At 52.1% G+C, this 20,702-nt stretch overlaps 32 non-coding genes across 32 annotated transcripts; 16 read left to right on the plus strand and 16 right to left on the minus strand.

The window, feature by feature from the left end:
* Positions 1 to 193: 193 nt before the first annotated feature.
* Positions 194 to 492, plus strand: LOC148833739 (signal recognition particle RNA). The gene has a single exon (XR_016091224.1).
* A 330-nt stretch (positions 493 to 822) lies between these two features.
* On the minus strand, positions 823 to 894 carry trnap-agg (transfer RNA proline (anticodon AGG)). The gene has a single exon. It is a non-coding gene; the product is annotated as a tRNA-Pro (tRNA).
* A 618-nt stretch (positions 895 to 1,512) lies between these two features.
* On the plus strand, positions 1,513 to 1,811 carry LOC148833741 (signal recognition particle RNA). Its single transcript, XR_016091181.1, has one exon.
* Positions 1,812 to 2,141: 330 nt separating this feature from the next.
* Positions 2,142 to 2,213, minus strand: trnap-agg (transfer RNA proline (anticodon AGG)). The gene has a single exon. It is a non-coding gene; the product is annotated as a tRNA-Pro (tRNA).
* A 617-nt stretch (positions 2,214 to 2,830) lies between these two features.
* On the plus strand, positions 2,831 to 3,129 carry LOC148833743 (signal recognition particle RNA). The gene has a single exon (XR_016091182.1).
* A 330-nt stretch (positions 3,130 to 3,459) lies between these two features.
* On the minus strand, positions 3,460 to 3,531 carry trnap-agg (transfer RNA proline (anticodon AGG)). The gene has a single exon. It is a non-coding gene; the product is annotated as a tRNA-Pro (tRNA).
* A 617-nt stretch (positions 3,532 to 4,148) lies between these two features.
* On the plus strand, positions 4,149 to 4,447 carry LOC148833745 (signal recognition particle RNA). Its single transcript, XR_016091183.1, has one exon.
* Positions 4,448 to 4,777: 330 nt separating this feature from the next.
* Positions 4,778 to 4,849, minus strand: trnap-agg (transfer RNA proline (anticodon AGG)). The gene has a single exon. It is a non-coding gene; the product is annotated as a tRNA-Pro (tRNA).
* Positions 4,850 to 5,466: 617 nt separating this feature from the next.
* Positions 5,467 to 5,765, plus strand: LOC148833747 (signal recognition particle RNA). Its single transcript, XR_016091184.1, has one exon.
* A 330-nt stretch (positions 5,766 to 6,095) lies between these two features.
* trnap-agg (transfer RNA proline (anticodon AGG)) lies at positions 6,096 to 6,167 on the minus strand. The gene has a single exon. It is a non-coding gene; the product is annotated as a tRNA-Pro (tRNA).
* A 617-nt stretch (positions 6,168 to 6,784) lies between these two features.
* Positions 6,785 to 7,083, plus strand: LOC148833749 (signal recognition particle RNA). Its single transcript, XR_016091206.1, has one exon.
* Positions 7,084 to 7,413: 330 nt separating this feature from the next.
* Positions 7,414 to 7,485, minus strand: trnap-agg (transfer RNA proline (anticodon AGG)). The gene has a single exon. It is a non-coding gene; the product is annotated as a tRNA-Pro (tRNA).
* A 617-nt stretch (positions 7,486 to 8,102) lies between these two features.
* LOC148833751 (signal recognition particle RNA) lies at positions 8,103 to 8,401 on the plus strand. Its single transcript, XR_016091207.1, has one exon.
* Positions 8,402 to 8,731: 330 nt separating this feature from the next.
* On the minus strand, positions 8,732 to 8,803 carry trnap-agg (transfer RNA proline (anticodon AGG)). The gene has a single exon. It is a non-coding gene; the product is annotated as a tRNA-Pro (tRNA).
* Positions 8,804 to 9,420: 617 nt separating this feature from the next.
* Positions 9,421 to 9,719, plus strand: LOC148833753 (signal recognition particle RNA). The gene has a single exon (XR_016091208.1).
* A 330-nt stretch (positions 9,720 to 10,049) lies between these two features.
* trnap-agg (transfer RNA proline (anticodon AGG)) lies at positions 10,050 to 10,121 on the minus strand. The gene has a single exon. It is a non-coding gene; the product is annotated as a tRNA-Pro (tRNA).
* A 617-nt stretch (positions 10,122 to 10,738) lies between these two features.
* On the plus strand, positions 10,739 to 11,037 carry LOC148833755 (signal recognition particle RNA). Its single transcript, XR_016091214.1, has one exon.
* A 330-nt stretch (positions 11,038 to 11,367) lies between these two features.
* Positions 11,368 to 11,439, minus strand: trnap-agg (transfer RNA proline (anticodon AGG)). The gene has a single exon. It is a non-coding gene; the product is annotated as a tRNA-Pro (tRNA).
* Positions 11,440 to 12,056: 617 nt separating this feature from the next.
* LOC148833757 (signal recognition particle RNA) lies at positions 12,057 to 12,355 on the plus strand. Its single transcript, XR_016091227.1, has one exon.
* Positions 12,356 to 12,685: 330 nt separating this feature from the next.
* On the minus strand, positions 12,686 to 12,757 carry trnap-agg (transfer RNA proline (anticodon AGG)). The gene has a single exon. It is a non-coding gene; the product is annotated as a tRNA-Pro (tRNA).
* A 617-nt stretch (positions 12,758 to 13,374) lies between these two features.
* On the plus strand, positions 13,375 to 13,673 carry LOC148833759 (signal recognition particle RNA). The gene has a single exon (XR_016091209.1).
* Positions 13,674 to 14,003: 330 nt separating this feature from the next.
* Positions 14,004 to 14,075, minus strand: trnap-agg (transfer RNA proline (anticodon AGG)). Its single transcript has one exon. It is a non-coding gene; the product is annotated as a tRNA-Pro (tRNA).
* A 617-nt stretch (positions 14,076 to 14,692) lies between these two features.
* Positions 14,693 to 14,991, plus strand: LOC148833761 (signal recognition particle RNA). Its single transcript, XR_016091210.1, has one exon.
* A 330-nt stretch (positions 14,992 to 15,321) lies between these two features.
* Positions 15,322 to 15,393, minus strand: trnap-agg (transfer RNA proline (anticodon AGG)). Its single transcript has one exon. It is a non-coding gene; the product is annotated as a tRNA-Pro (tRNA).
* Positions 15,394 to 16,010: 617 nt separating this feature from the next.
* On the plus strand, positions 16,011 to 16,309 carry LOC148833763 (signal recognition particle RNA). The gene has a single exon (XR_016091211.1).
* A 330-nt stretch (positions 16,310 to 16,639) lies between these two features.
* On the minus strand, positions 16,640 to 16,711 carry trnap-agg (transfer RNA proline (anticodon AGG)). The gene has a single exon. It is a non-coding gene; the product is annotated as a tRNA-Pro (tRNA).
* A 617-nt stretch (positions 16,712 to 17,328) lies between these two features.
* On the plus strand, positions 17,329 to 17,627 carry LOC148833765 (signal recognition particle RNA). The gene has a single exon (XR_016091212.1).
* A 330-nt stretch (positions 17,628 to 17,957) lies between these two features.
* Positions 17,958 to 18,029, minus strand: trnap-agg (transfer RNA proline (anticodon AGG)). The gene has a single exon. It is a non-coding gene; the product is annotated as a tRNA-Pro (tRNA).
* Positions 18,030 to 18,646: 617 nt separating this feature from the next.
* Positions 18,647 to 18,945, plus strand: LOC148833767 (signal recognition particle RNA). The gene has a single exon (XR_016091215.1).
* A 330-nt stretch (positions 18,946 to 19,275) lies between these two features.
* Positions 19,276 to 19,347, minus strand: trnap-agg (transfer RNA proline (anticodon AGG)). Its single transcript has one exon. It is a non-coding gene; the product is annotated as a tRNA-Pro (tRNA).
* A 617-nt stretch (positions 19,348 to 19,964) lies between these two features.
* Positions 19,965 to 20,263, plus strand: LOC148833769 (signal recognition particle RNA). The gene has a single exon (XR_016091185.1).
* Positions 20,264 to 20,593: 330 nt separating this feature from the next.
* trnap-agg (transfer RNA proline (anticodon AGG)) lies at positions 20,594 to 20,665 on the minus strand. Its single transcript has one exon. It is a non-coding gene; the product is annotated as a tRNA-Pro (tRNA).
* Between the last annotated feature and the right edge of the window lie 37 nt (positions 20,666 to 20,702).

Genomic DNA, 20,702 nt, shown 5'->3' on the forward strand with positions numbered 1-20,702 from the left:
AGCAATACTGCCAGCTGGTGCTTTTTGGACGAGCTCGACAACAGGACAGGACGAAGCATTTTTCAGCAGTTTTTTTCCGCATTTTTCGGGGCAGCCACCTGCCAGCCTGAGATCCTAGCGTTTCAAACCCGAGCTGTCCCCTGGGCTTGGCTCACAGCACACGAAGATGAGAAAAAGAGCGAGGCTGCTTCTCGCCGGGCGTGGTGGCGCACGCCTGTAATCCAAGCTGCCGGGAGGCTGAGACCGAGGGACCGCTTGCGCTCGGGAGTTCTGCACAGCAGTGGGCTGTGTTGATCGGGGATCCGCAGCGTCTTCGGCACCAATATGGTGATCCCGGGGGAGCTTGGGCTCACCAGGTTGTCTAAAGAGGGGTGTACCAACCCAGGTCGGAAACGGAGCAGGTGAAAGCCCCCGTGCTGATGCGTGCTGGGACAGCTCCTGTGAGCAGCAGCTGTCGTGCAGCCCGGGCAACAGAGTGGGACGCGGTCTTTTGCCCCAACTTTGGAAGGAGGGAATCTTCATCTGTGTCCGGGGTGTTAGAGTCAAGTTTGTTGCTTTTGTTTAGTCTCTTTGATTTTCTTTGGTTTGCGTGGGTCGTTAGTTTTTCCTTTGTAGTTTTTTTCTTCTGCTCTGAACCCTTTAATACATTGTCTTTGAATTGTATGACATCCGCTCAAGTGTTGTCAAAGCAAGGATGGACGGGTAAAATGCCTGCCTTCCTGGCGTCTTGCAACACGAGAACGGCGGTGAAGCAGTTCGCTTTGCGTGGGCAGAGCACAAGTGGGAAAGCCTCTCTCTTACGCACGAGTCAGAGCACAAAACGGGCTCGTCCGGGATTTGAACCCGGGACCTCTCGCACCCTAAGCGAGAATCATACCCCTAGACCAACGAGCCATTCGCAGAGGGGGCGCTGGCTGTTTGCCACTACCCGTTGTAAAAAAAAGGAGAGAGGGACAGATGTGAACGGTTTTCCAAAGGATGAAAGTCGCCTTCATATATTCACATTTGCGACCCATTTCGCACTCTTCAGCGTAATGATATTTCCCCCAAAAGTGGTTTAAATCTCAAAAGGAAGAAGACTTCTTAATGTCGTAATGTACAGTACTTGCAATCGTTTCACTGTGGAATTCTGTTTCTTCTCGTGAAAAATCTCCGTGCTCCGCCGACTTCTCTCTAGGACAGCCCGCCGTAACTTTAAGCGAGGGGCCTGAACCAAGTGCTGGAAGAGCGGGTGTCGTGACTTTTTTTGCATTTCAGCTCAAGTGATGTCAAAGCAAAGAAGAACGGATGTAATGCGTGCGTTCTAGAAAGTCTACGAGAGCAATACTGCCAGCTGGTGCTTTTTGGACGAGCTCGACAACAGGACAGGACGAAGCATTTTTCAGCAGTTTTTTTCCGCATTTTTCGGGGCAGCCACCTGCCAGCCTGAGATCCTAGCGTTTCAAACCCGAGCTGTCCCCTGGGCTTGGCTCACAGCACACGAAGATGAGAAAAAGAGCGAGGCTGCTTCTCGCCGGGCGTGGTGGCGCACGCCTGTAATCCAAGCTGCCGGGAGGCTGAGACCGAGGGACCGCTTGCGCTCGGGAGTTCTGCACAGCAGTGGGCTGTGTTGATCGGGGGTCCGCAGCGTCTTCGGCACCAATATGGTGATCCCGGGGGAGCTTGGGCTCACCAGGTTGTCTAAAGAGGGGTGTACCAACCCAGGTCGGAAACGGAGCAGGTGAAAGCCCCCGTGCTGATGCGTGCTGGGACAGCTCCTGTGAGCAGCAGCTGTCGTGCAGCCCGGGCAACAGAGTGGGACGCGGTCTTTTGCCACAACTTTGGAAGGAGGGAATCTTCATCTGTGTCCGGGGTGTTAGAGTCAAGTTTGTTGCTTTTGTTTAGTCTCTTTGATTTTCTTTGGTTTGCGTGGGTCGTTAGTTTTTCCTTTGTAGTTTTTTTCTTCTGCTCTGAACCCTTTAATACATTGTCTTTGAATTGTATGACATCCGCTCAAGTGTTGTCAAAGCAAGGATGGACGGGTAAAATGCCTGCCTTCCTGGCGTCTTGCAACACGAGAACGGCGGTGAAGCAGTTCGCTTTGCGTGGGCAGAGCACAAGTGGGAAAGCCTCTCTCTTACGCACGAGTCAGAGCACAAAACGGGCTCGTCCGGGATTTGAACCCGGGACCTCTCGCACCCTAAGCGAGAATCATACCCCTAGACCAACGAGCCATTCGCAGAAGGGGCGCTGGCTGTTTGCCAGTACTCGTTGTAAAAAAAAGGAGAGAGGGACAGATGTGAACGGTTTTCCAAAGGATGAAAGTCGGCTTCATATATTCACATTTGCGACCCATTTCGCACTCTTCAGCGTAATGATATTTCCCCCAAAAGTGGTTTAAATCTCAAAAGGAAGAAGACTTCTTAATGTCGTAATGTACAGTACTTGCAATCGTTTCACTGTGGAATTCTGTTTCTTCTCGTGAAAAATCTCCGTGCTCCGCCGACTTCTCTCTAGGACAGCCCGCCGTAACTTTAAGCGAGGGGCCTGAACCAAGTGCTGGAAGAGCGGGTGTCGTGACTTTTTTTGCATTTCAGCTCAAGTGATGTCAAAGCAAAGAAGAACGGATGTAATGCGTGCGTTCTAGAAAGTCTACGAGAGCAATACTGCCAGCTGGTGCTTTTTGGACGAGCTCGACAACAGGACAGGACGAAGCATTTTTCAGCAGTTTTTTTCGCATTTTTCGGGGCAGCCACCTGCCAGCCTGAGATCCTAGCGTTTCAAACCCGAGCTGTCCCCTGGGCTTGGCTCACAGCACACGAAGATGAGAAAAAGAGCGAGGCTGCTTCTCGCCGGGCGTGGTGGCGCACGCCTGTAATCCAAGCTGCCGGGAGGCTGAGACCGAGGGACCGCTTGCGCTCGGGAGTTCTGCACAGCAGTGGGCTGTGTTGATCGGGGGTCCGCAGCGTCTTCGGCACCAATATGGTGATCCCGGGGGAGCTTGGGCTCACCAGGTTGTCTAAAGAGGGGTGTACCAACCCAGGTCGGAAACGGAGCAGGTGAAAGCCCCCGTGCTGATGCGTGCTGGGACAGCTCCTGTGAGCAGCAGCTGTCGTGCAGCCCGGGCAACAGAGTGGGACGCGGTCTTTTGCCACAACTTTGGAAGGAGGGAATCTTCATCTGTGTCCGGGGTGTTAGAGTCAAGTTTGTTGCTTTTGTTTAGTCTCTTTGATTTTCTGTTGTTTGCGTGGGTCGTAAGTTTTTCCTTTGTAGTTTTTTTCTTCTGCTCTGAACCCTTTAATACATTGTCTTTGAATTGTATGACATCCGCTCAAGTGTTGTCAAAGCAAGGATGGACGGGTAAAATGCCTGCCTTCCTGGCGTCTTGCAACACGAGAACGGCGGTGAAGCAGTTCGCTTTGCGTGGGCAGAGCACAAGTGGGAAAGCCTCTCGCTTACGCACGAGTCAGAGCACAAAACGGGCTCGTCCGGGATTTGAACCCGGGACCTCTCGCACCCTAAGCGAGAATCATACCCCTAGACCAACGAGCCATTCGCAGAAGGGGCGCTGGCTGTTTGCCACTACCCGTTGTAAAAAAAAGGAGAGAGGGACAGATGTGAACGGTTTTCCAAAGGATGAAAGTCGCCTTCATATATTCACATTTGCGACCCATTTCGCACTCTTCAGCGTAATGATATTTCCCCCAAAAGTGGTTTAAATCTCAAAAGGAAGAAGACTTCTTAATGTCGTAATGTACAGTACTTGCAATCGTTTCACTGTGGAATTCTGTTTCTTCTCGTGAAAAATCTCCGTGCTCCGCCGACTTCTCTCTAGGACAGCCCGCCGTAACTTTAAGCGAGGGGCCTGAACCAAGTGCTGGAAGAGCGGGTGTCGTGACTTTTTTTGCATTTCAGCTCAAGTGATGTCAAAGCAAAGAAGAACGGATGTAATGCGTGCGTTCTAGAAAGTCTACGAGAGCAATACTGCCAGCTGGTGCTTTTTGGACGAGCTCGACAACAGGACAGGACGAAGCATTTTTCAGCAGTTTTTTTCGCATTTTTCGGGGCAGCCACCTGCCAGCCTGAGATCCTAGCGTTTCAAACCCGAGCTGTCCCCTGGGCTTGGCTCACAGCACACGAAGATGAGAAAAAGAGCGAGGCTGCTTCTCGCCGGGCGTGGTGGCGCACGCCTGTAATCCAAGCTGCCGGGAGGCTGAGACCGAGGGACCGCTTGCGCTCGGGAGTTCTGCACAGCAGTGGGCTGTGTTGATCGGGGGTCCGCAGCGTCTTCGGCACCAATATGGTGATCCCGGGGGAGCTTGGGCTCACCAGGTTGTCTAAAGAGGGGTGTACCAACCCAGGTCGGAAACGGAGCAGGTGAAAGCCCCCGTGCTGATGCGTGCTGGGACAGCTCCTGTGAGCAGCAGCTGTCGTGCAGCCCGGGCAACAGAGTGGGACGCGGTCTTTTGCCACAACTTTGGAAGGAGGGAATCTTCATCTGTGTCCGGGGTGTTAGAGTCAAGTTTGTTGCTTTTGTTTAGTCTCTTTGATTTTCTGTTGTTTGCGTGGGTCGTTAGTTTTTCCTTTGTAGTTTTTTTCTTCTGCTCTGAACCCTTTAATACATTGTCTTTGAATTGTATGACATCCGCTCAAGTGTTGTCAAAGCAAGGATGGACGGGTAAAATGCCTGCCTTCCTGGCGTCTTGCAACACGAGAACGGCGGTGAAGCAGTTCGCTTTGCGTGGGCAGAGCACAAGTGGGAAAGCCTCTCTCTTACGCACGAGTCAGAGCACAAAACGGGCTCGTCCGGGATTTGAACCCGGGACCTCTCGCACCCTAAGCGAGAATCATACCCCTAGACCAACGAGCCATTCGCAGAAGGGGCGCTGGCTGTTTGCCACTACCCGTTGTAAAAAAAAGGAGAGAGGGACAGATGTGAACGGTTTTCCAAAGGATGAAAGTCGCCTTCATATATTCACATTTGCGACCCATTTCGCACTCTTCAGCGTAATGATATTTCCCCCAAAAGTGGTTTAAATCTCAAAAGGAAGAAGACTTCTTAATGTCGTAATGTACAGTACTTGCAATCGTTTCACTGTGGAATTCTGTTTCTTCTCGTGAAAAATCTCCGTGCTCCGCCGACTTCTCTCTAGGACAGCCCGCCGTAACTTTAAGCGAGGGGCCTGAACCAAGTGCTGGAAGAGCGGGTGTCGTGACTTTTTTTGCATTTCAGCTCAAGTGATGTCAAAGCAAAGAAGAACGGATGTAATGCGTGCGTTCTAGAAAGTCTACGAGAGCAATACTGCCAGCTGGTGCTTTTTGGACGAGCTCGACAACAGGACAGGACGAAGCATTTTTCAGCAGTTTTTTCCGCATTTTTCGGGGCAGCCACCTGCCAGCCTGAGATCCTAGCGTTTCAAACCCGAGCTGTCCCCTGGGCTTGGCTCACAGCACACGAAGATGAGAAAAAGAGCGAGGCTGCTTCTCGCCGGGCGTGGTGGCGCACGCCTGTAATCCAAGCTGCCGGGAGGCTGAGACCGAGGGACCGCTTGCGCTCGGGAGTTCTGCACAGCAGTGGGCTGTGTTGATCGGGGGTCCGCAGCGTCTTCGGCACCAATATGGTGATCCCGGGGGAGCTTGGGCTCACCAGGTTGTCTAAAGAGGGGTGTACCAACCCAGGTCGGAAACGGAGCAGGTGAAAGCCCCCGTGCTGATGCGTGCTGGGACAGCTCCTGTGAGCAGCAGCTGTCGTGCAGCCCGGGCAACAGAGTGGGACGCGGTCTTTTGCCACAACTTTGGAAGGAGGGAATCTTCATCTGTGTCCGGGGTGTTAGAGTCAAGTTTGTTGCTTTTGTTTAGTCTCTTTGATTTTCTTTTGTTTGCGTGGGTCGTTAGTTTTTCCTTTGTAGTTTTTTTCTTCTGCTCTGAACCCTTTAATACATTGTCTTTGAATTGCATGACATCCGCTCAAGTGTTGTCAAAGCAAGGATGGACGGGTAAAATGCCTGCCTTCCTGGCGTCTTGCAACACGAGAACGGCGGTGAAGCAGTTCGCTTTGCGTGGGCAGAGCACAAGTGGGAAAGCCTCTCTCTTACGCACGAGTCAGAGCACAAAACGGGCTCGTCCGGGATTTGAACCCGGGACCTCTCGCACCCTAAGCGAGAATCATACCCCTAGACCAACGAGCCATTCGCAGAAGGGGCGCTGGCTGTTTGCCACTACCCGTTGTAAAAAAAAGGAGAGAGGGACAGATGTGAACGGTTTTCCAAAGGATGAAAGTCGCCTTCATATATTCACATTTGCGACCCATTTCGCACTCTTCAGCGTAATGATATTTCCCCCAAAAGTGGTTTAAATCTCAAAAGGAAGAAGACTTCTTAATGTCGTAATGTACAGTACTTGCAATCGTTTCACTGTGGAATTCTGTTTCTTCTCGTGAAAAATCTCCGTGCTCCGCCGACTTCTCTCTAGGACAGCCCGCCGTAACTTTAAGCGAGGGGCCTGAACCAAGTGCTGGAAGAGCGGGTGTCGTGACTTTTTTTGCATTTCAGCTCAAGTGATGTCAAAGCAAAGAAGAACGGATGTAATGCGTGCGTTCTAGAAAGTCTACGAGAGCAATACTGCCAGCTGGTGCTTTTTGGACGAGCTCGACAACAGGACAGGACGAAGCATTTTTCAGCAGTTTTTTCCGCATTTTTCGGGGCAGCCACCTGCCAGCCTGAGATCCTAGCGTTTCAAACCCGAGCTGTCCCCTGGGCTTGGCTCACAGCACACGAAGATGAGAAAAAGAGCGAGGCTGCTTCTCGCCGGGCGTGGTGGCGCACGCCTGTAATCCAAGCTGCCGGGAGGCTGAGACCGAGGGACCGCTTGCGCTCGGGAGTTCTGCACAGCAGTGGGCTGTGTTGATCGGGGGTCCGCAGCGTCTTCGGCACCAATATGGTGATCCCGGGGGAGCTTGGGCTCACCAGGTTGTCTAAAGAGGGGTGTACCAACCCAGGTCGGCAACGGAGCAGGTGAAAGCCCCCGTGCTGATGCGTGCTGGGACAGCTCCTGTGAGCAGCAGCTGTCGTGCAGCCCGGGCAACAGAGTGGGACGCGGTCTTTTGCCACAACTTTGGAAGGAGGGAATCTTCATCTGTGTCCGGGGTGTTAGAGTCAAGTTTGTTGCTTTTGTTTAGTCTCTTTGATTTTCTGTTGTTTGCGTGGGTCGTTAGTTTTTCCTTTGTAGTTTTTTTCTTCTGCTCTGAACCCTTTAATACATTGTCTTTGAATTGTATGACATCCGCTCAAGTGTTGTCAAAGCAAGGATGGACGGGTAAAATGCCTGCCTTCCTGGCGTCTTGCAACACGAGAACGGCGGTGAAGCAGTTCGCTTTGCGTGGGCAGAGCACAAGTGGGAAAGCCTCTCTCTTACGCACGAGTCAGAGCACAAAACGGGCTCGTCCGGGATTTGAACCCGGGACCTCTCGCACCCTAAGCGAGAATCATACCCCTAGACCAACGAGCCATTCGCAGAAGGGGCGCTGGCTGTTTGCCACTACCCGTTGTAAAAAAAAGGAGAGAGGGACAGATGTGAACGGTTTTCCAAAGGATGAAAGTCGCCTTCATATATTCACATTTGCGACCCATTTCGCACTCTTCAGCGTAATGATATTTCCCCCAAAAGTGGTTTAAATCTCAAAAGGAAGAAGACTTCTTAATGTCGTAATGTACAGTACTTGCAATCGTTTCACTGTGGAATTCTGTTTCTTCTCGTGAAAAATCTCCGTGCTCCGCCGACTTCTCTCTAGGACAGCCCGCCGTAACTTTAAGCGAGGGGCCTGAACCAAGTGCTGGAAGAGCGGGTGTCGTGACTTTTTTTGCATTTCAGCTCAAGTGATGTCAAAGCAAAGAAGAACGGATGTAATGCGTGCGTTCTAGAAAGTCTACGAGAGCAATACTGCCAGCTGGTGCTTTTTGGACGAGCTCGACAACAGGACAGGACGAAGCATTTTTCAGCAGTTTTTTCCGCATTTTTCGGGGCAGCCACCTGCCAGCCTGAGATCCTAGCGTTTCAAACCCGAGCTGTCCCCTGGGCTTGGCTCACAGCACACGAAGATGAGAAAAAGAGCGAGGCTGCTTCTCGCCGGGCGTGGTGGCGCACGCCTGTAATCCAAGCTGCCGGGAGGCTGAGACCGAGGGACCGCTTGCGCTCGGGAGTTCTGCACAGCAGTGGGCTGTGTTGATCGGGGGTCCGCAGCGTCTTCGGCACCAATATGGTGATCCCGGGGGAGCTTGGGCTCACCAGGTTGTCTAAAGAGGGGTGTACCAACCCAGGTCGGCAACGGAGCAGGTGAAAGCCCCCGTGCTGATGCGTGCTGGGACAGCTCCTGTGAGCAGCAGCTGTCGTGCAGCCCGGGCAACAGAGTGGGACGCGGTCTTTTGCCACAACTTTGGAAGGAGGGAATCTTCATCTGTGTCCGGGGTGTTAGAGTCAAGTTTGTTGCTTTTGTTTAGTCTCTTTGATTTTCTGTTGTTTGCGTGGGTCGTTAGTTTTTCCTTTGTAGTTTTTTTCTTCTGCTCTGAACCCTTTAATACATTGTCTTTGAATTGTATGACATCCGCTCAAGTGTTGTCAAAGCAAGGATGGACGGGTAAAATGCCTGCCTTCCTGGCGTCTTGCAACACGAGAACGGCGGTGAAGCAGTTCGCTTTGCGTGGGCAGAGCACAAGTGGGAAAGCCTCTCTCTTACGCACGAGTCAGAGCACAAAACGGGCTCGTCCGGGATTTGAACCCGGGACCTCTCGCACCCTAAGCGAGAATCATACCCCTAGACCAACGAGCCATTCGCAGAAGGGGCGCTGGCTGTTTGCCACTACCCGTTGTAAAAAAAAGGAGAGAGGGACAGATGTGAACGGTTTTCCAAAGGATGAAAGTCGCCTTCATATATTCACATTTGCGACCCATTTCGCACTCTTCAGCGTAATGATATTTCCCCCAAAAGTGGTTTAAATCTCAAAAGGAAGAAGACTTCTTAATGTCGTAATGTACAGTACTTGCAATCGTTTCACTGTGGAATTCTGTTTCTTCTCGTGAAAAATCTCCGTGCTCCGCCGACTTCTCTCTAGGACAGCCCGCCGTAACTTTAAGCGAGGGGCCTGAACCAAGTGCTGGAAGAGCGGGTGTCGTGACTTTTTTTGCATTTCAGCTCAAGTGATGTCAAAGCAAAGAAGAACGGATGTAATGCGTGCGTTCTAGAAAGTCTACGAGAGCAATACTGCCAGCTGGTGCTTTTTGGACGAGCTCGACAACAGGACAGGACGAAGCATTTTTCAGCAGTTTTTTCCGCATTTTTCGGGGCAGCCACCTGCCAGCCTGAGATCCTAGCGTTTCAAACCCGAGCTGTCCCCTGGGCTTGGCTCACAGCACACGAAGATGAGAAAAAGAGCGAGGCTGCTTCTCGCCGGGCGTGGTGGCGCACGCCTGTAATCCAAGCTGCCGGGAGGCTGAGACCGAGGGACCGCTTGCGCTCGGGAGTTCTGCACAGCAGTGGGCTGTGTTGATCGGGGGTCCGCAGCGTCTTCGGCACCAATATGGTGATCCCGGGGGAGCTTGGGCTCACCAGGTTGTCTAAAGAGGGGTGTACCAACCCAGGTCGGCAACGGAGCAGGTGAAAGCCCCCGTGCTGATGCGTGCTGGGACAGCTCCTGTGAGCAGCAGCTGTCGTGCAGCCCGGGCAACAGAGTGGGACGCGGTCTTTTGCCACAACTTTGGAAGGAGGGAATCTTCATCTGTGTCCGGGGTGTTAGAGTCAAGTTTGTTGCTTTTGTTTAGTCTCTTTGATTTTCTGTTGTTTGCGTGGGTCGTTAGTTTTTCCTTTGTAGTTTTTTTCTTCTGCTCTGAACCCTTTAATACATTGTCTTTGAATTGTATGACATCCGCTCAAGTGTTGTCAAAGCAAGGATGGACGGGTAAAATGCCTGCCTTCCTGGCGTCTTGCAACACGAGAACGGCGGTGAAGCAGTTCGCTTTGCGTGGGCAGAGCACAAGTGGGAAAGCCTCTCTCTTACGCACGAGTCAGAGCACAAAACGGGCTCGTCCGGGATTTGAACCCGGGACCTCTCGCACCCTAAGCGAGAATCATACCCCTAGACCAACGAGCCATTCGCAGAAGGGGCGCTGGCTGTTTGCCACTACCCGTTGTAAAAAAAAGGAGAGAGGGACAGATGTGAACGGTTTTCCAAAGGATGAAAGTCGCCTTCATATATTCACATTTGCGACCCATTTCGCACTCTTCAGCGTAATGATATTTCCCCCAAAAGTGGTTTAAATCTCAAAAGGAAGAAGACTTCTTAATGTCGTAATGTACAGTACTTGCAATCGTTTCACTGTGGAATTCTGTTTCTTCTCGTGAAAAATCTCCGTGCTCCGCCGACTTCTCTCTAGGACAGCCCGCCGTAACTTTAAGCGAGGGGCCTGAACCAAGTGCTGGAAGAGCGGGTGTCGTGACTTTTTTTGCATTTCAGCTCAAGTGATGTCAAAGCAAAGAAGAACGGATGTAATGCGTGCGTTCTAGAAAGTCTACGAGAGCAATACTGCCAGCTGGTGCTTTTTGGACGAGCTCGACAACAGGACAGGACGAAGCATTTTTCAGCAGTTTTTTCCGCATTTTTCGGGGCAGCCACCTGCCAGCCTGAGATCCTAGCGTTTCAAACCCGAGCTGTCCCCTGGGCTTGGCTCACAGCACACGAAGATGAGAAAAAGAGCGAGGCTGCTTCTCGCCGGGCGTGGTGGCGCACGCCTGTAATCCAAGCTGCCGGGAGGCTGAGACCGAGGGACCGCTTGCGCTCGGGAGTTCTGCACAGCAGTGGGCTGTGTTGATCGGGGGTCCGCAGCGTCTTCGGCACCAATATGGTGATCCCGGGGGAGCTTGGGCTCACCAGGTTGTCTAAAGAGGGGTGTTCCAACCCAGGTCGGAAACGGAGCAGGTGAAAGCCCCCGTGCTGATGCGTGCTGGGACAGCTCCTGTGAGCAGCAGCTGTCGTGCAGCCCGGGCAACAGAGTGGGACGCGGTCTTTTGCCACAACTTTGGAAGGAGGGAATCTTCATCTGTGTCCGGGGTGTTAGAGTCAAGTTTGTTGCTTTTGTTTAGTCTCTTTGATTTTCTTTTGTTTGCGTGGGTCGTTAGTTTTTCCTTTGTAGTTTTTTTCTTCTGCTCTGAACCCTTTAATACATTGTCTTTGAATTGTATGACATCCGCTCAAGTGTTGTCAAAGCAAGGATGGACGGGTAAAATGCCTGCCTTCCTGGCGTCTTGCAACACGAGAACGGCGGTGAAGCAGTTCGCTTTGCGTGGGCAGAGCACAAGTGGGAAAGCCTCTCTCTTACGCACGAGTCAGAGCACAAAACGGGCTCGTCCGGGATTTGAACCCGGGACCTCTCGCACCCTAAGCGAGAATCATACCCCTAGACCAACGAGCCATTCGCAGAAGGGGCGCTGGCTGTTTGCCACTACCCGTTGTAAAAAAAAGGAGAGAGGGACAGATGTGAACGGTTTTCCAAAGGATGAAAGTCACCTTCATATATTCACATTTGCGACCCATTTCGCACTCTTCAGCGTAATGATATTTCCCCCAAAAGTGGTTTAAATCTCAAAAGGAAGAAGACTTCTTAATGTCGTAATGTACAGTACTTGCAATCGTTTCACTGTGGAATTCTGTTTCTTCTCGTGAAAAATCTCCGTGCTCCGCCGACTTCTCTCTAGGACAGCCCGCCGTAACTTTAAGCGAGGGGCCTGAACCAAGTGCTGGAAGAGCGGGTGTCGTGACTTTTTTTGCATTTCAGCTCAAGTGATGTCAAAGCAAAGAAGAACGGATGTAATGCGTGCGTTCTAGAAAGTCTACGAGAGCAATACTGCCAGCTGGTGCTTTTTGGACGAGCTCGACAACAGGACAGGACGAAGCATTTTTCAGCAGTTTTTTCCGCATTTTTCGGGGCAGCCACCTGCCAGCCTGAGATCCTAGCGTTTCAAACCCGAGCTGTCCCCTGGGCTTGGCTCACAGCACACGAAGATGAGAAAAAGAGCGAGGCTGCTTCTCGCCGGGCGTGGTGGCGCACGCCTGTAATCCAAGCTGCCGGGAGGCTGAGACCGAGGGACCGCTTGCGCTCGGGAGTTCTGCACAGCAGTGGGCTGTGTTGATCGGGGGTCCGCAGCGTCTTCGGCACCAATATGGTGATCCCGGGGGAGCTTGGGCTCACCAGGTTGTCTAAAGAGGGGTGTACCAACCCAGGTCGGCAACGGAGCAGGTGAAAGCCCCCGTGCTGATGCGTGCTGGGACAGCTCCTGTGAGCAGCAGCTGTCGTGTAGCCCGGGCAACAGAGTGGGACGCGGTCTTTTGCCACAACTTTGGAAGGAGGGAATCTTCATCTGTGTCCGGGGTGTTAGAGTCAAGTTTGTTGCTTTTGTTTAGTCTCTTTGATTTTCTGTTGTTTGCGTGGGTCGTTAGTTTTTCCTTTGTAGTTTTTTTCTTCTGCTCTGAACCCTTTAATACATTGTCTTTGAATTGTATGACATCCGCTCAAGTGTTGTCAAAGCAAGGATGGACGGGTAAAATGCCTGCCTTCCTGGCGTCTTGCAACACGAGAACGGCGGTGAAGCAGTTCGCTTTGCGTGGGCAGAGCACAAGTGGGAAAGCCTCTCTCTTACGCACGAGTCAGAGCACAAAACGGGCTCGTCCGGGATTTGAACCCGGGACCTCTCGCACCCTAAGCGAGAATCATACGCCTAGACCAACGAGCCATTCGCAGAAGGGGCGCTGGCTGTTTGCCACTACCCGTTGTAAAAAAAAGGAGAGAGGGACAGATGTGAACGGTTTTCCAAAGGATGAAAGTCGCCTTCATATATTCACATTTGCGACCCATTTCGCACTCTTCAGCGTAATGATATTTCCCCCAAAAGTGGTTTAAATCTCAAAAGGAAGAAGACTTCTTAATGTCGTAATGTACAGTACTTGCAATCGTTTCACTGTGGAATTCTGTTTCTTCTCGTGAAAAATCTCCGTGCTCCGCCGACTTCTCTCTAGGACAGCCCGCCGTAACTTTAAGCGAGGGGCCTGAACCAAGTGCTGGAAGAGCGGGTGTCGTGACTTTTTTTGCATTTCAGCTCAAGTGATGTCAAAGCAAAGAAGAACGGATGTAATGCGTGCGTTCTAGAAAGTCTACGAGAGCAATACTGCCAGCTGGTGCTTTTTGGACGAGCTCGACAACAGGACAGGACGAAGCATTTTTCAGCAGTTTTTTCCGCATTTTTCGGGGCAGCCACCTGCCAGCCTGAGATCCTAGCGTTTCAAACCCGAGCTGTCCCCTGGGCTTGGCTCACAGCACACGAAGATGAGAAAAAGAGCGAGGCTGCTTCTCGCCGGGCGTGGTGGCGCACGCCTGTAATCCAAGCTGCCGGGAGGCTGAGACCGAGGGACCGCTTGCGCTCGGGAGTTCTGCACAGCAGTGGGCTGTGTTGATCGGGGGTCCGCAGCGTCTTCGGCACCAATATGGTGATCCCGGGGGAGCTTGGGCTCACCAGGTTGTCTAAAGAGGGGTGTACCAACCCAGGTCGGCAACGGAGCAGGTGAAAGCCCCCGTGCTGATGCGTGCTGGGACAGCTCCTGTGAGCAGCAGCTGTCGTGCAGCCCGGGCAACAGAGTGGGACGCGGTCTTTTGCCACAACTTTGGAAGGAGGGAATCTTCATCTGTGTCCGGGGTGTTAGAGTCAAGTTTGTTGCTTTTGTTTAGTCTCCTTGATTTTCTGTTGTTTGCGTGGGTCGTTAGTTTTTCCTTTGTAGTTTTTTTCTTCTGCTCTGAACCCTTTAATACATTGTCTTTGAATTGTATGACATCCGCTCAAGTGTTGTCAAAGCAAGGATGGACGGGTAAAATGCCTGCCTTCCTGGCGTCTTGCAACACGAGAACGGCGGTGAAGCAGTTCGCTTTGCGTGGGCAGAGCACAAGTGGGAAAGCCTCTCTCTTACGCACGAGTCAGAGCACAAAACGGGCTCGTCCGGGATTTGAACCCGGGACCTCTCGCACCCTAAGCGAGAATCATACCCCTAGACCAACGAGCCATTCGCAGAAGGGGCGCTGGCTGTTTGCCACTACCCGTTGTAAAAAAAAGGAGAGAGGGACAGATGTGAACGGTTTTCCAAAGGATGAAAGTCGCCTTCATATATTCACATTTGCGACCCATTTCGCACTCTTCAGCGTAATGATATTTCCCCCAAAAGTGGTTTAAATCTCAAAAGGAAGAAGACTTCTTAATGTCGTAATGTACAGTACTTGCAATCGTTTCACTGTGGAATTCTGTTTCTTCTCGTGAAAAATCTCCGTGCTCCGCCGACTTCTCTCTAGGACAGCCCGCCGTAACTTTAAGCGAGGGGCCTGAACCAAGTGCTGGAAGAGCGGGTGTCGTGACTTTTTTTGCATTTCAGCTCAAGTGATGTCAAAGCAAAGAAGAACGGATGTAATGCGTGCGTTCTAGAAAGTCTACGAGAGCAATACTGCCAGCTGGTGCTTTTTGGACGAGCTCGACAACAGGACAGGACGAAGCATTTTTCAGCAGTTTTTTCCGCATTTTTCGGGGCAGCCACCTGCCAGCCTGAGATCCTAGCGTTTCAAACCCGAGCTGTCCCCTGGGCTTGGCTCACAGCACACGAAGATGAGAAAAAGAGCGAGGCTGCTTCTCGCCGGGCGTGGTGGCGCACGCCTGTAATCCAAGCTGCCGGGAGGCTGAGACCGAGGGACCGCTTGCGCTCGGGAGTTCTGCACAGCAGTGGGCTGTGTTGATCGGGGGTCCGCAGCGTCTTCGGCACCAATATGGTGATCCCGGGGGAGCTTGGGCTCACCAGGTTGTCTAAAGAGGGGTGTACCAACCCAGGTCGGCAACGGAGCAGGTGAAAGCCCCCGTGCTGATGCGTGCTGGGACAGCTCCTGTGAGCAGCAGCTGTCGTGCAGCCCGGGCAACAGAGTGGGACGCGGTCTTTTGCCACAACTTTGGAAGGAGGGAATCTTCATCTGTGTCCGGGGTGTTAGAGTCAAGTTTGTTGCTTTTGTTTAGTCTCTTTGATTTTCTGTTGTTTGCGTGGGTCGTTAGTTTTTCCTTTGTAGTTTTTTTCTTCTGCTCTGAACCCTTTAATACATTGTCTTTGAATTGTATGACATCCGCTCAAGTGTTGTCAAAGCAAGGATGGACGGGTAAAATGCCTGCCTTCCTGGCGTCTTGCAACACGAGAACGGCGGTGAAGCAGTTCGCTTTGCGTGGGCAGAGCACAAGTGGGAAAGCCTCTCTCTTACGCACGAGTCAGAGCACAAAACGGGCTCGTCCGGGATTTGAACCCGGGACCTCTCGCACCCTAAGCGAGAATCATACGCCTAGACCAACGAGCCATTCGCAGAAGGGGCGCTGGCTGTTTGCCACTACCCGTTGTAAAAAAAAGGAGAGAGGGACAGATGTGAACGGTTTTCCAAAGGATGAAAGTCGCCTTCATATATTCACATTTGCGACCCATTTCGCACTCTTCAGCGTAATGATATTTCCCCCAAAAGTGGTTTAAATCTCAAAAGGAAGAAGACTTCTTAATGTCGTAATGTACAGTACTTGCAATCGTTTCACTGTGGAATTCTGTTTCTTCTCGTGAAAAATCTCCGTGCTCCGCCGACTTCTCTCTAGGACAGCCCGCCGTAACTTTAAGCGAGGGGCCTGAACCAAGTGCTGGAAGAGCGGGTGTCGTGACTTTTTTTGCATTTCAGCTCAAGTGATGTCAAAGCAAAGAAGAACGGATGTAATGCGTGCGTTCTAGAAAGTCTACGAGAGCAATACTGCCAGCTGGTGCTTTTTGGACGAGCTCGACAACAGGACAGGACGAAGCATTTTTCAGCAGTTTTTTCCGCATTTTTCGGGGCAGCCACCTGCCAGCCTGAGATCCTAGCGTTTCAAACCCGAGCTGTCCCCTGGGCTTGGCTCACAGCACACGAAGATGAGAAAAAGAGCGAGGCTGCTTCTCGCCGGGCGTGGTGGCGCACGCCTGTAATCCAAGCTGCCGGGAGGCTGAGACCGAGGGACCGCTTGCGCTCGGGAGTTCTGCACAGCAGTGGGCTGTGTTGATCGGGGGTCCGCAGCGTCTTCGGCACCAATATGGTGATCCCGGGGGAGCTTGGGCTCACCAGGTTGTCTAAAGAGGGGTGTACCAACCCAGGTCGGCAACGGAGCAGGTGAAAGCCCCCGTGCTGATGCGTGCTGGGACAGCTCCTGTGAGCAGCAGCTGTCGTGCAGCCCGGGCAACAGAGTGGGACGCGGTCTTTTGCCACAACTTTGGAAGGAGGGAATCTTCATCTGTGTCCGGGGTGTTAGAGTCAAGTTTGTTGCTTTTGTTTAGTCTCCTTGATTTTCTGTTGTTTGCGTGGGTCGTTAGTTTTTCCTTTGTAGTTTTTTTCTTCTGCTCTGAACCCTTTAATACATTGTCTTTGAATTGTATGACATCCGCTCAAGTGTTGTCAAAGCAAGGATGGACGGGTAAAATGCCTGCCTTCCTGGCGTCTTGCAACACGAGAACGGCGGTGAAGCAGTTCGCTTTGCGTGGGCAGAGCACAAGTGGGAAAGCCTCTCTCTTACGCACGAGTCAGAGCACAAAACGGGCTCGTCCGGGATTTGAACCCGGGACCTCTCGCACCCTAAGCGAGAATCATACCCCTAGACCAACGAGCCATTCGCAGAAGGGGCGCTGGCTGTTTGCCACTACCCGTTGTAAAAAAAAGGAGAGAGGGACAGATGTGAACGGTTTTCCAAAGGATGAAAGTCGCCTTCATATATTCACATTTGCGACCCATTTCGCACTCTTCAGCGTAATGATATTTCCCCCAAAAGTGGTTTAAATCTCAAAAGGAAGAAGACTTCTTAATGTCGTAATGTACAGTACTTGCAATCGTTTCACTGTGGAATTCTGTTTCTTCTCGTGAAAAATCTCCGTGCTCCGCCGACTTCTCTCTAGGACAGCCCGCCGTAACTTTAAGCGAGGGGCCTGAACCAAGTGCTGGAAGAGCGGGTGTCGTGACTTTTTTTGCATTTCAGCTCAAGTGATGTCAAAGCAAAGAAGAACGGATGTAATGCGTGCGTTCTAGAAAGTCTACGAGAGCAATACTGCCAGCTGGTGCTTTTTGGACGAGCTCGACAACAGGACAGGACGAAGCATTTTTCAGCAGTTTTTTCCGCATTTTTCGGGGCAGCCACCTGCCAGCCTGAGATCCTAGCGTTTCAAACCCGAGCTGTCCCCTGGGCTTGGCTCACAGCACACGAAGATGAGAAAAAGAGCGAGGCTGCTTCTCGCCGGGCGTGGTGGCGCACGCCTGTAATCCAAGCTGCCGGGAGGCTGAGACCGAGGGACCGCTTGCGCTCGGGAGTTCTGCACAGCAGTGGGCTGTGTTGATCGGGGGTCCGCAGCGTCTTCGGCACCAATATGGTGATCCCGGGGGAGCTTGGGCTCACCAGGTTGTCTAAAGAGGGGTGTACCAACCCAGGTCGGCAACGGAGCAGGTGAAAGCCCCCGTGCTGATGCGTGCTGGGACAGCTCCTGTGAGCAGCAGCTGTCGTGCAGCCCGGGCAACAGAGTGGGACGCGGTCTTTTGCCACAACTTTGGAAGGAGGGAATCTTCATCTGTGTCCGGGGTGTTAGAGTCAAGTTTGTTGCTTTTGTTTAGTCTCTTTGATTTTCTGTTGTTTGCGTGGGTCGTTAGTTTTTCCTTTGTAGTTTTTTTCTTCTGCTCTGAACCCTTTAATACATTGTCTTTGAATTGTATGACATCCGCTCAAGTGTTGTCAAAGCAAGGATGGACGGGTAAAATGCCTGCCTTCCTGGCGTCTTGCAACACGAGAACGGCGGTGAAGCAGTTCGCTTTGCGTGGGCAGAGCACAAGTGGGAAAGCCTCTCTCTTACGCACGAGTCAGAGCACAAAACGGGCTCGTCCGGGATTTGAACCCGGGACCTCTCGCACCCTAAGCGAGAATCATACCCCTAGACCAACGAGCCATTCGCAGAAGGGGCGCTGGCTGTTTGCCACTACCCGTTGTAAAAAAAAGGAGAGAGGGACAGATGTGAACGGTTTTCCAAAGGATGAAAGTCGCCTTCATATATTCACATTTGCGACCCATTTCGCACTCTTCAGCGTAATGATATTTCCCCCAAAAGTGGTTTAAATCTCAAAAGGAAGAAGACTTCTTAATGTCGTAATGTACAGTACTTGCAATCGTTTCACTGTGGAATTCTGTTTCTTCTCGTGAAAAATCTCCGTGCTCCGCCGACTTCTCTCTAGGACAGCCCGCCGTAACTTTAAGCGAGGGGCCTGAACCAAGTGCTGGAAGAGCGGGTGTCGTGACTTTTTTTGCATTTCAGCTCAAGTGATGTCAAAGCAAAGAAGAACGGATGTAATGCGTGCGTTCTAGAAAGTCTACGAGAGCAATACTGCCAGCTGGTGCTTTTTGGACGAGCTCGACAACAGGACAGGACGAAGCATTTTTCAGCAGTTTTTTCCGCATTTTTCGGGGCAGCCACCTGCCAGCCTGAGATCCTAGCGTTTCAAACCCGAGCTGTCCCCTGGGCTTGGCTCACAGCACACGAAGATGAGAAAAAGAGCGAGGCTGCTTCTCGCCGGGCGTGGTGGCGCACGCCTGTAATCCAAGCTGCCGGGAGGCTGAGACCGAGGGACCGCTTGCGCTCGGGAGTTCTGCACAGCAGTGGGCTGTGTTGATCGGGGGTCCGCAGCGTCTTCGGCACCAATATGGTGATCCCGGGGGAGCTTGGGCTCACCAGGTTGTCTAAAGAGGGGTGTTCCAACCCAGGTCGGAAACGGAGCAGGTGAAAGCCCCCGTGCTGATGCGTGCTGGGACAGCTCCTGTGAGCAGCAGCTGTCGTGCAGCCCGGGCAACAGAGTGGGACGCGGTCTTTTGCCACAACTTTGGAAGGAGGGAATCTTCATCTGTGTCCGGGGTGTTAGAGTCAAGTTTGTTGCTTTTGTTTAGTCTCTTTGATTTTCTTTTGTTTGCGTGGGTCGTTAGTTTTTCCTTTGTAGTTTTTTTCTTCTGCTCTGAACCCTTTAATACATTGTCTTTGAATTGTATGACATCCGCTCAAGTGTTGTCAAAGCAAGGATGGACGGGTAAAATGCCTGCCTTCCTGGCGTCTTGCAACACGAGAACGGCGGTGAAGCAGTTCGCTTTGCGTGGGCAGAGCACAAGTGGGAAAGCCTCTCTCTTACGCACGAGTCAGAGCACAAAACGGGCTCGTCCGGGATTTGAACCCGGGACCTCTCGCACCCTAAGCGAGAATCATACCCCTAGACCAACGAGCCATTCGCAGAAGGGGCGCTGGCTGTTTGCCACTACTCGTTGTAAAAAAAAGGAGAGAGGGACAGATGTGAACGGTTTTCCAAAGGATGAAAGTCGCCTTCATATATTCACATTTGCGACCCATTTCGCACTCTTCAGCGTAATGATATTTCCCCCAAAAGTGGTTTAAATCTCAAAAGGAAGAAGACTTCTTAATGTCGTAATGTACAGTACTTGCAATCGTTTCACTGTGGAATTCTGTTTCTTCTCGTGAAAAATCTCCGTGCTCCGCCGACTTCTCTCTAGGACAGCCCGCCGTAACTTTAAGCGAGGGGCCTGAACCAAGTGCTGGAAGAGCGGGTGTCGTGACTTTTTTTGCATTTCAGCTCAAGTGATGTCAAAGCAAAGAAGAACGGATGTAATGCGTGCGTTCTAGAAAGTCTACGAGAGCAATACTGCCAGCTGGTGCTTTTTGGACGAGCTCGACAACAGGACAGGACGAAGCATTTTTCAGCAGTTTTTTCCGCATTTTTCGGGGCAGCCACCTGCCAGCCTGAGATCCTAGCGTTTCAAACCCGAGCTGTCCCCTGGGCTTGGCTCACAGCACACGAAGATGAGAAAAAGAGCGAGGCTGCTTCTCGCCGGGCGTGGTGGCGCACGCCTGTAATCCAAGCTGCCGGGAGGCTGAGACCGAGGGACCGCTTGCGCTCGGGAGTTCTGCACAGCAGTGGGCTGTGTTGATCGGGGGTCCGCAGCGTCTTCGGCACCAATATGGTGATCCCGGGGGAGCTTGGGCTCACCAGGTTGTCTAAAGAGGGGTGTACCAACCCAGGTCGGAAACGGAGCAGGTGAAAGCCCCCGTGCTGATGCGTGCTGGGACAGCTCCTGTGAGCAGCAGCTGTCGTGCAGCCCGGGCAACAGAGTGGGACGCGGTCTTTTGCCACAACTTTGGAAGGAGGGAATCTTCATCTGTGTCCGGGGTGTTAGAGTCAAGTTTGTTGCTTTTGTTTAGTCTCTTTGATTTTCTTTTGTTTGCGTGGGTCGTTAGTTTTTCCTTTGTAGTTTTTTTCTTCTGCTCTGAACCCTTTAATACATTGTCTTTGAATTGTATGACATCCGCTCAAGTGTTGTCAAAGCAAGGATGGACGGGTAAAATGCCTGCCTTCCTGGCGTCTTGCAACACGAGAACGGCGGTGAAGCAGTTCGCTTTGCGTGGGCAGAGCACAAGTGGGAAAGCCTCTCTCTTACGCACGAGTCAGAGCACAAAACGGGCTCGTCCGGGATTTGAACCCGGGACCTCTCGCACCCTAAGCGAGAATCATACCCCTAGACCAACGAGCCATTCGCAGAAGGGGCGCTGGCTGTTTGCCACTACCCG

Source organism: Atractosteus spatula, chromosome 5, assembly GCF_055471065.1.
Source record: "Atractosteus spatula isolate fAtrSpa1 chromosome 5, fAtrSpa1.hap1, whole genome shotgun sequence".
In the NCBI taxonomy this organism is placed as follows: domain Eukaryota; kingdom Metazoa; phylum Chordata; class Actinopteri; order Semionotiformes; family Lepisosteidae; genus Atractosteus; species Atractosteus spatula.